The 17,061-nt window shown below is 39.5% G+C and overlaps 1 long non-coding RNA gene across 1 annotated transcript; it reads left to right on the forward strand.

Moving 5' to 3' along the window:
- Nucleotides 1-9,693: 9,693 nt before the first annotated feature.
- On the forward strand, nucleotides 9,694-16,832 carry LOC110345690 (uncharacterized). Its single transcript, XR_002389189.2, has 4 exons — nucleotides 9,694-9,847; nucleotides 10,038-10,148; nucleotides 15,837-15,944; nucleotides 16,722-16,832. It is a non-coding gene; the product is annotated as an uncharacterized LOC110345690 (long non-coding RNA).
- The last annotated feature ends 229 nt before the right edge of the window (nucleotides 16,833-17,061 follow it).

The following is a 17,061-nucleotide window of genomic DNA, read 5'->3' on the forward strand; positions in this document are numbered from 1 at the left end:
AAGCTAGGGAATCAGTGTAACATGAAGTCCATCTTCCCTCTCCCCTCTTCCCCTCTTCCCCTCCCCTCTCCCCCCTCCCCCTCCCCCCTCTCGCTCTCCCTCTCCCTCTCCTCTCTCTCTTTCTCCTCTCTACTTCTCTTTCTCTCTCATCTGGTAGTTGAAGCTGGCTCTGTGGGCAGGGCCCTTAGCTGGAACTATGAGATGGGACAACTATACATGGGCCATCTGGCTGCTTGGATTCCTCACAGCATGCTGGGTGCTAAGTCCCAAGAGATGGTGAACAAGGAGAGCCACACAGAAACTGTATCTCCTTTTATGACCTAGCCTTGGAAATCACACATCCTTTCTCAAGTCCACACAAATTCAAGAGAAAGAAATATGACCCACAGCTCTCAACTGCAGGCGTAGCAAAGTCACAGCGCAGAAAGAGAATGTACAATGAAAGTTACTCTTTGGGCCACTTTTGGAAAACAAAATCTGCCACCGACTGACTGATATAGTAAAGGCTCCTAGGTAGCCTTTGCACAGGGCTCTTGTCTAGCTCTTTGTTCCTCTACTCAATGATCATAGGAACCACATTTTGAGAACCACTAAAAGAAAGTAGACTAGATCCCTATGTCACCATCTAGATGGTGGCATGAAAGTCCTGGAGCCGTGCCACACCCAGCATTCTGACTGAAAAGGATTGTTCCTTTAGCAAAACACATACACTCTCTTTCTAGACATGCAAGGTGGAAAATAAAAGTGGATGATGATCAGTGCTCTATCACTGAAGCTTTTTCAAACACTCCACTTTCCTAAATTATTTTCTAATCATATAAGTATTTGTACTGTGTTTTTATTATTTTGAGCCATTTTCATGGAAGAGTAGACAAATACTCCCCAGTATATATTATCATATACACATACAAAAATGACCATACAAGCTTAAATACAAAGTGAAAAATAAATATTCAATATTCAATAGCTTATGCTGGACACTATCAACATTATGGAATATTTTTGGTAAAGTTTACCCATGAGTTTAAATATTGCTTCTCTATTATTGAAGAAAATTAATCACAAATATGGATACAAGTACTTCTGAGAGGCAATCCTAGTAAAACATATGTAATGCTCATTGAGCGAGAAATTTTTCTTTTTTAAGCATATTGTTCGCATATGTGGAAAAAATACTCAAAATGATAGATTTGCTAAAAATGTACTTTTCAGAAACATGTCTAAAGCTCATGAGTAGTTTATTAAAGGAAATTTGGGGATGCCTGGAAAATATCTCTAATATTTGAGCATGATGCTGTAGTAAGAATGGATGTTGCAAAAGAAAAAAATGATGACCCACCAATGCTAGGTAGTTGACTAGTCTGAGTTAATAGGACATTTCTGCTCAGGGTCTCTCCCTAGATGAAGTAGGAGGCTAGGACAAAATCACTGCATCAAAGCAAATGGCCCAAGAGGAGAGAAGCGCCCTCTATATTGTTCAACTTCCATCTGAAAAGATCTAAAGACCCAGAAAATTATAATTGTTGGGAAACATGACAAATCTGCCCCAACAACATGATATTGGTTATAAAATTTATGAAATGCAAGTTACAGTTCTGACAGGGGAACAAAAATTAGAATTTTTTTTCAAGATGAAAAATAAAAGTAAAGAAATCTCTGAGTGCCATCTCCTGGAAAAATCTATAGCAACCAGGCCCTACTCGCCACCCACCACTCCAACCATTCAATCAAATTTTACCCGTGCAAAAATGCAATGACTTCTCGGGGCCTCACACTGGACGCAAGAGTTCTGAAACCTCTGTCTGTGGTGAGGTATGTGGGGTCCAAGAATACACTCTACTTGGTTGTACCAGTTTCCACCTGTGTGAAAGTGAGGAAACTATTTGGAATCAAGGAAACAAAACTTAATGAGGCTAAAAGATGGGAGAGAAATCACAAGGACAAGCAGATGAGGATCCAGGGAAGCCGATACTACAGAGAATTGAAAATCGTTGTAGGTAGACCTGGTCTATTAGAACTTTGAACTCAAGAGCAATCTGCTTGCGGAAGTTTCCTTTGCGCTTGAGTCCTTGGGTGGGAGCAGAAGATCTCTTGTTACATGTTGTCTTAGCCTAGTATAAGATGATGGTGACTAAGGAACCAGAGTCTAGAAAAATCTTTTCCATGAGGATTTTCTAAAAGATAATCTAAATCTGGGTTAAAAACAACACATAAGGATGTTGTTGCAAAAAATTATGTATGTTTGAAAGTAATCATGAGTTAAAATGTTGTCTCCTACCCCCTACAGAGATATGAATAGACATTTCTCCAAAGAAGTTATACAAGTGACCAAAAAGCACATGAAAAAGGTGTTCAACATCTCTAATCATCAGAGAAATGCAAATTGATACCACAATAAGATACCTCTTTACTTCTATCAGAGTGACTGTTAATAAAAAGCAAAACAACAGCACTGGGGATTTAGCTCAGTGGTTCTGCCGCCTGCCTCAAAACCACAAGGTCCTGAGTTCGATCCCCGGTACCAAAAAAACAAAAACAAACAAACAAAAAAGCAAAACCACAAAAAAAGTGCTGACAAGGCTATAGAGAAACTGGAACTCTTATACATGGCTGATGAGAGTCTAAAATGGTACAGTAGGGCTGGGAATTTAGCTCAGTGGTGCCGCCGCCTGCCTTACAAGTACAAGGTCCCAAGTTCGATCTCTGGTACCAAAAAAATAAATGAATAAAATAAAATGGTACAGTAGCCAAGGAAAATGCTATCTGGTTCCTCAAAATATTAAACCTAGAATTACCATATGATCCAATAATTCTGCTTATTGGTATATATGTGAAAGAATTGAAAGCAGAAGCTTAAACATTATTTTTGCATCAATGATCATTCAGCACTACTCATAATAGCCAAAAGGTGAAAATCACCCAAACATCTTTCAACTGATGAATGTGTAAATAAGATGTGGCTACACAATACATTCAATGGAATATATTCAGCCTTAAAAAGGAATAAGTTTCTGATATATACCCACAATCTGGATGAACTTGAAAGCAGTATGGTAAGTGTAAAAAGCCAGACATAGAAGGAGAACTATTGCATAGTTCCACTTATACAAGTAGCTAGAATAGCCAGATTCATAGACAGAAAGTGAAATAGTGCTTCCCAAGGGCTGTAGGGAAAGAGAAGTAGAGAGTTATTATTTGATTGACATAGTTCATGATAAGAATGGTGAAAGAGTTTTGGAAATGATAGTGGTGATGTTTATATAACAATGTGAAGGCATGAACTTGTACATTTAAAATGGCTAAAATTATAAATGTTATATTTATTTCACTCCAACAAAAGTTTTTAAAAATGTTGTTCCCTTATTCCACTTTCACCTTTTTGTTCTCTTCCATGGCTCCATGAGAGCTAGAATCATCTTTCTTTCTCACCTCTGTATCTATGGCTTCAAAGCAGGGTCTGACCTACAGCAGGCAATCAGTTAATATTTGTTGAATGAAAGAATGAATAAAACTATGATTATATTAAAGGAGGGAAATGCATTAGAGGATTGAGATAGGTAGGCATATTAGGGAAGTAAGTATTTTTCCATTCCGCTAAGCTTAACAATATTGGTTTAGGAACAAGCCATGAGACTGAGAATCAGAATACTTTGCCCTATGGACTCTAACTTTATTGCTTGTCTTGTCTCAGTCAGATTTCCCCCATCAGAACTGAACTGGTGAGAACAGTTCTGAAAATCTTTAAAATTACTAACTCTTTGGAGAAGCATGCTATTAGACCTGATTATAGGAACCTAAGTATTCAGAATAAATCTATTTCAGCTATCTAATTGTATCAGTTAGGATTCTTTCAGCTACAAATTTTTAAAAAAAGATCAAAACAGCTGAAATATTAAGGTTCAGCTGTATACTCTGGCTGACCTTCAGCTCTTTCCAACAGTTGTATTGTATATCGGTAGGAACATCAATTGTTTCCTGATAGATTTGTCTAAAATGTAATCACTCCTACACAAGTAGCACAGCCTGAACAAAGAGTATGAATAATTCACTGTTTGGGGAGGGAAGCAATAATTCCTGACCATGCAGTTCTTCTCTTCTCCAGTTCCCCTCAACTTTAGGGGAATACAAGTTTGACAATTAGTTTAGACACAGGTCAGCAATAAGTATACCAGAAGTCTACCTTGGAATCCATTTACATCAACATGAAAGAGCTGTGGTTCTCAACTGGGGATGATTTTGTCCCACAGGGACATTCAGCAGTATCTAGAGATATTTTTGTCACAGCTGGTGTGCAGGTGGAGTAGTACTACTTTAATGCAGTGAGTAAAGGCCAGGACACTGCCAAACATCCTACAGTGCACAGAATAATCCTCTGTCTCCTTCAACAAATATCTTGTCCAAACTGTTAAGAATGACAAGATTCAAAAATCCTACCATAAAATAACAGATTTATATAGCCATGATATAAAATAAGCAAACAAGAAAAAGAAAACCTCTCTAGATGTTCAAAGAGAAGAAATAAGCATTAGACTTCATAACAGACACTGAATTGAAAGAAAGCCCTTGTTTAGAAAGCAATTGGTTAAGAATACAAAATACAGGCTGCCATTCCACCACTCCCAGGGCAGAAGAGGTGAGCCAATCCCAGCACCCAGGAGGAGACTCCCTGGCCACCATTCCACCACTCCAAGGGCAGAGAAGGTGAGCCGCACAGGTGCTAGCAGCATCCTGCCTCCTAACCATGGAAATGAGAACACACATAAGCAAGTCTCAAAAACAGACTTTCAGATCACCTACAGCAACCCCAAAGGGAAATGAGGTAGAACAATCTGATACTCAACCACCTGGACTCTCTGAACTGGCAACAAAAGAGGATCTGGAAAAAATGAAATCAGAAATAATTTCTCAGATAACAGCAGAGATTGTGCCCATAGTGCAAGACATGATTAATAAATCTAGAGAGGACACAGATTAAAAAAAATAGAGGAGCTGAGGAACATGATGGAATCCCAACATAGGAAACAAATGGAATCCATAAAACAGATACAAACAGATTTCCAGGAGATTAAAACTCCACTGAAAGTCTACTCAGCAGAATGAACCAATGTGAGGACAGAATTTCAGATATAGAAGATAAGATTGCAATTAGTGACCAGGAAAGGAAAAACTGCCTTAAAATTGTAAGGGAACATGAGAAATCTATCCAGCAGCTGCTAGACAATGTAAAGAAGAATAACATAAGACTGATTGGAGTCAATGAAGAAAGAGGAGAGAGTGCAGATGACATAAAAAAACTCTTCACAGAAGTGATGGCAGAAAACTTCCCAAGCTGGGGAAAAGAATTTGACATACAGATAAGTGAGGTATATAGGACTCCAAATAGTCTTGATCAAAAAAAAAAAATCTATACATAGGCATATAATAGTTAAGATTCCAGAAACCCAACAGAAGAACAAAATTCTACAAGCAGTGAGAGAAAAGAAACAAATCACATACAAAGTAAAGCCCATCAGAATCACAGCAGATTTCTCAATGCAAACCCTCAAGGCAAGAAGAGCTTGGAGTGATGTTTCAAGCCCTAAAGGAAAATAGCCTCCAACCCAGATTGATGAACCCTGCAAAACTATCTTTCAAAATGGATGGAGAAATAAGATACTTTCATGATAAAGAGCACCTCAGGAACTTCATGAATACCAAACCAGCATTCCAAAGAATTTTAGACAATATCCTAGGAAAAGACAGTGAGGATCACAACCCCAGGAAGTCCAGCAAAATGAATCTGTTGGGCATGACAAATTAAATGCAATGGGGTAGAATCCAACAAAAAGAAAAAGTTATGACAAGGCTTTTAAAACTTTTAACTTCATCTCCCTAATGAGTGTATAATTCAATCTTGTTATTGTACTGATTAGTATTTTTCTGATTCTAGTGTTGCACACCTTTTCTTGTGCTGTACTGGCTATTTATCATCTTCTTGTGTCTACTTTTTAATTGGCTTGTCTATTAATGAACTATAAGAATTCTTTATATATTCTGGTCATAAGTTATATGCATTGTAAATATGGTCTGTTTAAGGACTACTTTTCATTTTAATGATGTCATTTAAAGTTCTAAATTTTGATGGAATATCATTTGTCAATTTTTTTCTTTTATACATCATGTTTTTTGTATCCTAGGCAGTTCTTGCCTGCCCTAAATTCATGAACATTTTCCCTTATAATTTCTTTTTAAAGTTTTATAGTTTTTGACTTTCATACTTAGGTTCATAGAGCCTTTCAAGTTATTTTTATGTATGGAAATAAAGAGTTGAGGTTTTAAATTTTTATATACAGATGCCAGGTGTTCTAGTGTCATTTGCTGAAAACACTGTCTTTTCCTCTGCTCTTGAATTGAGTTTATAGTCTATAAAATGCTAATGTTAAATAATCTTTCAAAACTCAGTGGACCATATATGTGTGGTTCTATTTCTAGATGCTCCATTTTATTCCAATGATCTATATGTCTTTCCTTATACCAACACTGCCTTGATTACTGTAGCTTTAGAAGAAGTCTTAAAATTGGGTGCCAAACGTCTTCCAACAGTTTTTGTTTTTTTCTTTTCTAGGTCCTTTGTACTCCTACATAACCTACATAACTTTTAAATTTCAATATCCAATTCTTCATTTATAGCAAGTATATACACAGACCTGAATTTTTATATATACCTTGTGTTTTCTAATCCTGCTAAATTCAAATACAAGTTCTAGGTGCTCCTAGAGATTTCTTAGTATTTTCTCTGTAGATGACCATTTCATCTACCTGTAAAGACCTTGCCAATCCTATCCCAATTGTGTCATTTTATTGGCAAACTATTTTGGTTTAGGCCTATGTTTCAAAGTTTAATGGACAGATGAAGAGTAGGCATATCTGCCCTTGTTCCCCACCTTAGGGAGAAAGCACTGTATCTTCTCCATTCATATAAGGCATTTTTGCTGGAAGTATGGAGTACATGTCTTTGATCTGTTGAGAAGGTTCTGTTCTGCTTCTAGTCTCCTGATAGCTTTTACCATGAACAGCTGTGGAATTTAGTCCAATACTTTTTCTCCAACTAGTGACAGGATCCTATGGCTTTTCCTTTCCTCTGTTAAAATGATGACTTTGAGGGGTGGATCTTCCAATGCTGAACCAACACTGCCATCCCTATAACAAAACCACTTTCTACATACTGCCAGATCTCACTTCTAATAATTTGTTTTGTTAAACAAATTTCTATCTATGCTCATACTTTTTTCTTCTATTATCTTTATCCAGTTTTAGGATTAGCACAATGTTGATTTCCTAAAATGAGGCGAGAAGTGTTCCTTCTTTTTTCTGCTTTAATTGTTTGATATAATTTATCAGTTAAAATGTGTATGAGCCTGTTGTTGTCATATAGGTAAGTTTTCAAGCTAGGAATATACTTTCTTTAATAGGTGCTATTCAAATTTTATATTTCCTCCAGAGTTAGTTTCATTAATTTGTCTTCCAAGGTACTTCTTAGAAGTTGTCAAATTTAATTTCAAAAAAGATTTTTGTAATATGCTTTCTATATCCTTTTAAATTCCATAAAATCTGTGGTAATGTCTCCTAGGTCTTGATATTGTAATTTTAAAAATGTATAATTGATATTGTGTAATAGGAAGAAAAGGTCTAAAGGAGCAGGGGAAGTGGGAGGGGTAGAGGAAAGGAAAGAAGGGAAAAGAAAAAAAGGTGAGAAAAGGAAAAAAATGGAAACAAAGTCTTTACAAATAAGGAAAGGTGGACGGGGTGAAGAGAGGGCAGGGGAGGGGAAAAAAATGAGAACCAAGATACTCATGTAATGGTACAAGATCCCAATGATGAATGTAACTGTATTTTATACCTAAAATGTACCAATAAACTTAATGGGGGGAAAAAAAGAATACAAAATACATATGCACTTGGAAGGAGACGTCAACCTACTGGTAAAGAAACAATGTTGGCTTGGTCTATTGCTTGTTGAAATCCTAGAAATTAAGTACCTTGGTGCCAGTATGTGCTCTTCCATTACCTAAGTAGGTGTGTCATTGAGAAGTCACTAAAATACTGAATGACCAGTTTCCTCAGATGGATCGTTAGTTTTCAAACACCTCCACCTAGTTCTGGAGGTACCTCAGGAATTTTCTGATGTTCAGGACAGAATCCTCTGTCTCTTCTACACTCTTGAACCAAATCACCTTTGATTTATGTATTCAACATAAAATGGGTTAAGACCTAACTACTGTAATTCGGATGTGTTAGATATGAGACATTCATTGTCCTCATTGTCCTCTCAGGTACCCTTTCCAGGGGACAGAAAGAGGACTGACTATAAAATTCTAAACTTGGAAATTAAAATATAGAAGCCTAGCCTGGGTGTGGTGGCATACACCTGTAATCCCACCACTCAGGAGGCTGAAGCAGGATCACCATGAATTTGAGGCCAGCCTGGGCTACATAGCAAGATCCTGTCTCAAAGAACAATAAGTAAATTAGAAGCCCAATACAGGCCATTATTTTTAAATATCCACAATGAATTTTTAATATTTTACCTTTGTTGTTTTCTTAATAATAACAATATTTGCTCATTACAAAATATCATACTTTCTCAGGAGTATATAATACCCAGAAAGGAACCCAATAGCAATCTCCCATAGGTATTTGGGGACATCCCCACAAGGTTATTTCTATGATTAGTAAATCTTTACCAAAAAAGTATATTTTAAACACTTCTACAACTTGATTTTTTCCTTAACATAATAACAAGGCCACATTCTTGGGTCAGTAAATATAATGTCACTATTTCTCTGTGGATATATATTTATCCAGTTTCTCTTTATTAAAAAACAATACTTCAGTGAACACCCTTTATATGTAACTTTGATAAGTTTCCATAGAATCAAAGTCATAACAAACTGGATGTCTGTTCAAGTACAGCTGTGGATATCTACTGTTTTGACCTGAACACTTAACTTTCTCATCTTCTAACAGACTATTCCATGCAGTTCTAATGGGGCTGCAGATTAGAGTATACTGTTAATCTGGCCATGGAAATCAATCAAACAAAGAAGTCTATGACCCAAGAAGAACAATCAGAGCCTGTCTCTGGGATTGTACTTATGGGTCCTGGGGGAGAGGAGCTCTTTATTTGGGGATGGTTCCTGCACCCATAGGAACTTGGAGCTCTTTGACAGGGCAACCCGTTCCTACCATCTGTAGAGAGACCTCAGAGCCAGAAAAAATAAGTGAGAATGAGACCACTGCACAAAGAAAAACAGATATGATAACAGTGAGCTAATGATTTCATTCAAGTCACTGGATCCAGTCCTGCCTGAAGCTATATTGGCCTTTGACTTTCCATTTATACAATTCTCTCTTTTGGAATTGGGTTCCTCTCTCTAGAGATGGAAAGCCTTACTAGTCAACATCTTTTACATCTGGTATCAGAGCCAGCATCCTTTTACATCTGGTATCAGAGCCAGGTTTCCAACTGGAGAGCTGGATGCAGCAGCTTTCTAGCTGGTGTTGAAAGAGAAAGGCCCCAGGTCTTCACAGACCTGCAGTTAGCACAATCCACACAGCCCGGAAGCACCCACTGGCTGTTTAGCTAGACTGGTTCCCTGGTTTCCTAGCAACCAATCTCCTTTCCCCTCCCTCACACACTCACACCAATTGTGACACCTTTTCAAGGCTGTCCTTTAATGTGTGTGTTTGGAAAGTAGAAAAGGAGGCGGCAAAGAAATACACGTAATACAATTTACTCCAAGACCCAAGACTTAAGACCATGTATCAGAGATGACTTCGCTTAGGGGTTCAGAAAATTCACTGGCAGGTCAAAAATAGCAAGAAATGTTGCCTTAGTGTTAAAATTTTGCTGGTTTATAGCTAATTACTTTAGTGAAAATAGTAGTACATACTTGTATTAGTCAGCTTGGCTACCATAGGAAATACTATAGAGTAGGTGGCTTAAACAACAGAGATGTGTATTTTTTAGTTATTTTCTCATAATTCTTTTTGACTAGAAGTCCAAGATTAAGGTGCCAGCACATTTAGTTTCTGGCAAGGCGTCTGTTCCTGGCTTGCAATGGTCACCTTCTGAATGGATCTTCACATTGATAGAAAAGAGCTATACGGTAAGACAGGCCCTTGCCTTGCCTCCATTTTTTTTCCCACAGAATGTTTTGCTTTGGAAATGTACATTTGTGCTGATGGGCTCCTGCCCGATGCATCAAAATGGTTTGTGACTGAACTGTGTGACCTCTCAGGAATGTTCTGTTAAGCTCTGCCCCCTCTTGGGAATGTTCTGTAGCTCCTCAGTTTGTGCTCAATGTATCAAAATGGTTGGTGACTGTTTAAATTGTGACTTTTCAGTAATGTTCTGTTAAGCTCCGCCCCCTCTCAGAAATGTTCTGTAGCTCCATCCCTGTGCTTCAGGAATGTTCTGTAACTCTGCCCCCTGCTTCAGTGAGCATGCTCACACTGCATGTGTTTCAGGAATGTTCTGTAACTCCGCCCCTTTACTTCAGGAATGTTCTGTAACTCCACCCCCCTGCTTCATTGAGCATGCTCGCCTACCCTAGTAGATCTCTATATAAGGAGGCTCTCGTTTCTGGTAGAGTGCTCAGACTCCTCTGAGCCCACAGGGGTTCTCTGGTGTAATAAAGGTTTTTTTCTCCACCTCTTCAACTGGCCATCTGATTCTCGAGTCTTCAAATCATGAGAGCTGTGACCCAGAGCTGCCACACTGAACTCTAAAGCTCGGCTGTGCCTCAGAGCTGTGGCACTTGGCTGCAACACTGAGCTGTAACACTTGGCTATAGCTCTGAGCCACTGATCTGCCTGTTTCTTCTTATAAGGCCACTAATCCTATCACAAGGGTTCCATTCTCATGACTCATCTAACCTCTCATAGTCCTCATCTCCAAATAACATCACAATGGGGACTATCTATCGCTTTAACATGTAAATTTTGGGAGAATACAAATGTACTGAATCACTTTCCCAACACTGGGATAAAATACCCAACAGCCACACTTTAAAGAAGAAAGGTTTAATTGGCTCCCAGTTTCCAGTGCATTCACTTGGCTCCTAGGCAGAAACAGCATGCCAAATGGGCTGCCTGAGTAGAAGGAAAGTTATTCAATCCATGGCAGACAGGGACAAGACACCCTTTCAGGTCATGGCCTAGTGACCCATCTCTTCCAACGAGGCCCCACCTCTGAACACAAGATTTTTTGGAGACATTTTGGACCTTCACTAAAACAATAAGTATCCAGTCCACAACAGATCCTGAATATTACTAAAAATTTTTCACATGATATTTACAACAGCCATAAGACGGGTTATTTTAATCACATTTTATGTCATCAAGAAGTTAAGGACCTGGCCAGAGTCAAAAGACCAGAATACAATGTGACTACTTTACATTATCTACTGGTCTTAGAGGCTTTTAACACTGCCATCAGTCTCAAGCACTGTTGCATGAGGCGTAGCAATGCTAGGACATACATGCAAACTATTCATTATTTACTGGCAACACAGAAGGCCCTTTCCTTCTATCTCAGTCTCAACAGATCATATTGAAATCAGGTAAATGTTGTAGAAACATGGCCATATAGGATGTGTGACTTTATACCAGAAGAGCAGCAGACTGGATTTAAAAAATAATTTTATCATCATTCTGTGACATCAGCTACACTGGCACCTCTGCTCCTCCAATGGCTTACAAAGAACTTTAGTCACCTTTGACCTGAGAGTCTCTCCCTCACCTACCACGTCAATCCATTTCTAAGAGCTTGCTTCCAAAATAGGATTGGAATCTACCCCATCTCTCTATCTCCACTATCACCAACTCCTGTGAGAACAACCTAGTTAGTTTCTCTGATTTTTTCCCATCTCAAGTTGCTAAATAAAATACTGAACACCCAGTTAAATTTGAATTTCACGTAAACAATTGAAAATGTTTTAAGTATATGTCCCATATAATATTTGGGATGTGCTTATTCATTTTTAATTTGAATTTCAAGTTTAATTTGGCATTCTGTTTATTATTAATTTATTCATTGACTAATTCTGGTTATTCTGGCAACTCCATCCTGTCTGCCTCTAGTCTCCATAGCCAGCAGAGTAAACTTTTGAGAATTCAATAGATGATCACTTTGCTCCCCTGCTTAAATTCTTTAATATTGTCTTAGAAAAAAAACTCAGCTTCTTAACCTCAAACACTATAGGATCTAGTCCCAGATGGTAAGCTAGTTGGTTTCTTGGATCCAAATCTCTTGGGGTCATTTTAAGCATCTCACCCAAAGAATTCTTAGCATCCACATTCTAAGCAAGCAACCCTCCTATAATCTCTTACTATGCTCTTTATTTTCCTGATATAGCCCTTGGATTTATTCCCCATTCCTGTTTTTGTTTTTCGTTTGTTTTGTTTTGTTTTTGCTTTTTTGGTACCAGGGATCGAACTCAGTTACCTTGAGCTTACGAGGCAGGCACACTGCCACTGAGCTAAATCCCCAGCCCCCAATCCTGTTTTTAAGTAGAGTGTCTTACACTGGTGGAACACTCCTGACTTCCTGCCCCACTGGAGGAGCAACTGCTCCTCTGATGGGTGGGCTTGGGAGAAGGATCTCAACACATTTGCCTGGTCCCCCCACCTGAAGATGCTGGTCTGTAATTTTCTACACCCAGTAAGGAGACTGATGGTTCGGGTTAGTCCCTGAGGCGTGGGCTTGTGGGGCAAAGAAGTGATGAGTTCAGGAGTGGGCACATTAACAAGATCAGTTGGCCATACCTAACTCATATTCTTATCAGTAAGGAAGGTGATAGTCTTCTCTCCAGCTCCTTGACTCCTGCTCCTACCTCTTAGTTTTTTCTAAACCAAGGTAAAGCTTGGGAGAAATGTGTTAATCATCAGCCTCCTAAACCAACATTAGCATTTGCTACAGTTAGCATTTATATGTTTATGTTTGTTTGGCTCTTTAATGTATAGGAATCATATCTGTTGTTCATTGTTGTATTTTTAATGCCTGCTACAGAGCTAGGCACAGATTTCTGTCTCTTCATTATCAGGATGATTGAATAAATAGATCTTACCTTGTTGCCCACCACAGTGCTGTCACCACATAACTCTGAGAATAAGTACAGCCCAGAACTGGGTGTACTGGTATACTGAATCGCTTGGTGGTAGCTGTTTGGGGCTCTGTATCAAGAAGCATACTGAGGTTGTGCCCAAGCTCATTGAAAAATTGTATCATGATTAGTGAGCAATGTCTATCATACATGCCAGGGTGGGCAATATAGCGTAGCTTAAATCAATTTTCTCTCTTTGGCTTAGAAACCTTTGGGGCCATACTATCCCTCTCGGGACATACTCAGAACAATGCCAGCTGGGTGGGATTGGAGCTGCTGTTCTCCCTTGACACTGGTTTGGATGTCTGGTCACCTTCCGGGATCATCCTACAGATGAGTGAATCATGCAAACGCAGTTGCTCCTGGCTTCCTCTCTTTCCCACCTGGTCCAATAGGAGCCCAGTAGGCAGCATGAATTATGAGAGATGATTTCACAGCCCATGAACTTCATTGCTGTGGAAGGAAAAAGGGCAAGGCAAATAAAAAACAAGAACTCTCAGGAGACAGTCAATTCAGCTGTAACTCAGACTTTGCTCTAATACTTGAAGTTCTGCCTAAGTCTCCTTGCTGGGACCCTGACTCTAAAGTTGTGAATCCTCTTGCTATTAGGGTCTGCCTCCATTGATTCAGGCCATCTTTTAGCTTTGTTTCTAAGATTTTTGTTTTGTTTTGTGTTTGGTTTTGGTCTTTAGGAGAGTATGATCTTTTCTAGTTGAGGTCCTCAGGATACCTCTATATGTAGCTGCATCCTCCACGGTCCCAGCATCCTCTGTCACTTGCCATCAGCATCATCTCTTATACAGTTTACTCTTGTACCATCTCTAGGGTTTTAATCATCATGTCTGCTCTTTTTGTTTTTCCTATTTCTCCATATGAACTCTATGCCCTTTGCATTTCTGACCCAGGTTATTGTGTCTCAGCCAAGGATTCTTCCCCCTACCCCAGTGTTCTTAACCATGGATTCACATTAGACATCACTTGGGGAGATTTTATTTTTTTATTTTTTTGGTACCCGGGATCGAACTCGGGTCCTTGCGCTTGCGCAGCAGGCGGCGAAACCGCTGAGCTAAATCCCCGGCCCTACTTGGGGAGATTTTAAAAGCCTAAGGCCAGGGCAACACCCAGATCAATTACATTTAAATCTCTGGAGAGGCACCCTGAGCATCAGTATTTTTAAAAATCTCCTCAGGTGATCCCAACGTGTAGGCAAAGATGAGAACAGCCCCAGCCAAACGAAGACATTTACAAATCGCCATTCAGGCAGTCAAACTAAGTAATTCTATGTTAAAAGTAAACTCCACCTACTGACTTTCATTAGACATAGAGGGAATCTTAGAGTTGGATGGACAAGGGACTTCAAGGGCCCTCAGCCCACAACAGGAGACCTGAGGAGGTTCCACATCCTGGGGTGGGGAGTAGGAGGGCTCTGTTATCAAAGGAGTCTGGACAATACTCATTCTGTACACTCTTCCAGAGATTTACAATGGCTATTAACCCGAAGCCCTCTGAGAAATGCAGCAGGGAAAAAAGAGACAGCAGTAATCCAATTAACTTGACCCCTAGGTTTCCCAAATTTACTTAAGGACACCTATTAACAACTCAGGGAGTCCACTTGCAAAACACTCTTAGTCCAACCTTTTTGTTTGACAGAGATGTGGAGGAGGTTAAATGTTCTACACTCCTAATATTTACACAGACCATTCTGTGATGAATAATTGCATTATTAAGGATTGGATTCTGTTTTGAATATCCTTTGAATATCTGGTACTTCCACCCCACCTCTGGTGAATTCCCTCTCATACAACATGATAATTAAGTTACAAAGGTACAAAAGTGACAATGTTAGGAGCCACTGCTATTAATAAGATATTTAAATAAAGTACTTTAAATATTATAATTTATTTATTAATTCAACAAATATCGATTGAACACCCCAGAGAGTAGCATCACATGCACATTTAACAGGATTAAGTGCAACTGTGGAATAACAACAATAAGAACAGCTGAGCCTTCTAAGGCACTTAACATGGGCCAGACGTGGGCTTTACCTGCATTCACTCACTTAATTTCCACAGCAATCTCTGAGATTGGTGCCATTATTAGTCCTCTTTCACAGACGAGCAAGTGAACCACAAAGAGGTCATGTTGCCCAAGGCCATAGTGCTAACTCATCAGTGATGGAGCAGGCAGTTGTCTCCAGTGGACGAGTACTGAGCTGCTCCTCTGAACCGCGCACTTCCTAGCTTGTGAGTGACTAAATGGTGAGGGCATTTCTACCCACTGACTGGTTTATTTAATGAGCTTGTGGGTGCTCCATATGCTTCTCAGAATGAAATTATCTTGCTGCACTGAGTGTGATCCTATTGTCTGAAGATCCTGCTGTTTCTACACTTCATCCCCTAACACAAGCTACCCAATTCACCTGCTAAAGAGGTGGTCTGTTCCAACAGTGGCAAAATGACAGCGTGACCTTCCAACGAAATATAGGCTTCCAGCATGTTGACCTCCAACATGGCAAAATCTTCAGTGTATAGTCACAGAAAACTCTTACTGTACACAACTTTCACCTTAAATCCTGGATTTAAATGAATTCCTGTTTAATATGTACACAGTGCTGAGTATTAGACATGTATCTCTAGTCATTATACTTGTGACAATTCTCTTCCACACTTTCCCAACTTCCCTATGCAGAAAGATTACACAACTCAGTTCTGACCATTGAGGAAAAGAAGCCATTAGTTTCCTGGTGAATGAAGATAGACACAGCTTGAGTCATACCCTCCCCTTTCTGCCTTGAATGTAGGTATGATGGCTACAGCAGTGGCAACTAACCTATAACCATGAGAGAAAATAGTAGAGACATAAAGAAAATAATAAAAACCATCCCTGAAATCATTAAACAATGAGCCAGTGTCAGCAACTGCCACTACCAACATATTTATTATGTGAAAAATATAAATCTCAAATTCTTTAAGTTTCTGTGGTCATATTTCCTTTTACTTGTACCAAAAACCTTCTTTTATGGATATACCCGCTCTGATGGTACTTATGATTTAGGCAGATAAAAATTAATCATATATACTATGTAGCTTGTGCTCTCTCTGTCTCTCTCTCTGTCTCTAACTATGTATCAGTTTACACAATGAGGTGTGCAAGAGATACCTCCCTGTACTCTCAATATTATCTACACCTCATGTTAATGTTTCACTAAGAGGCCTTAAGCTGCCAAGCAGTGGAAACTTGCAATTCAGGCAGGTATCTTCCTGCTTTTCCCTGCAGTACATCTAAGGGGCTATTATGGTTTGTATCTAAATGTCCCCTCAAACCCTCACATGCTCAGAGGTGGGCTTTTGGGAGCTGGCTGGATCTAGTGTGTGTGATACTGGGATTAAGGGTGGGTGGTACTAAATCAGTCCACTGATTGGTTTAGCATAGTTCTGGGTGTGGATAATGGAAAGGCCCACCTTGGGTGTGAGCAGCACCACCCAAAATGCTGGTAGCCTGGGTGGGATGAAGGGAGAGGCAGGCTTATTGCTGCTGCTTGCTGTTTCACTGTCACCTCCCTGCTTACCACAGACTCTTTCTCCTCCGTGATGCCCCTCTGCCATGCCACCCTACATTGGAGCCAGCCAACTACGGACTGAAACCTCTACAAACTGTGGCTGCAATAAATCTTTCCTCCCTTAACTTTGAGTGTCTGGTATTTTGTCTCAGCAATGAGAAAAATAACTAAGATGGGCACTGGGGAAAGTGAGCTTCATTAGGTCAAGACACTGGTGGAAATGGGCATCTGGTCTCAGCCATCTTCTTTCCACACTGATCCATGTGGGGACATATTACCTTGGGGGCCCTCATTCCTAACTGCAAGATGCTCTGAGCCCAGCCCTTTCAGTGACAGCCAGGAACCTTCTGGGTG

This window comes from Heterocephalus glaber, unplaced genomic scaffold, assembly GCF_053883595.1.
Source record: "Heterocephalus glaber isolate CG9 unplaced genomic scaffold, H.glaber_assembly_v1.0 deba00001472, whole genome shotgun sequence".
NCBI classification, from domain to species: Eukaryota; Metazoa; Chordata; class Mammalia; order Rodentia; family Bathyergidae; genus Heterocephalus; species Heterocephalus glaber.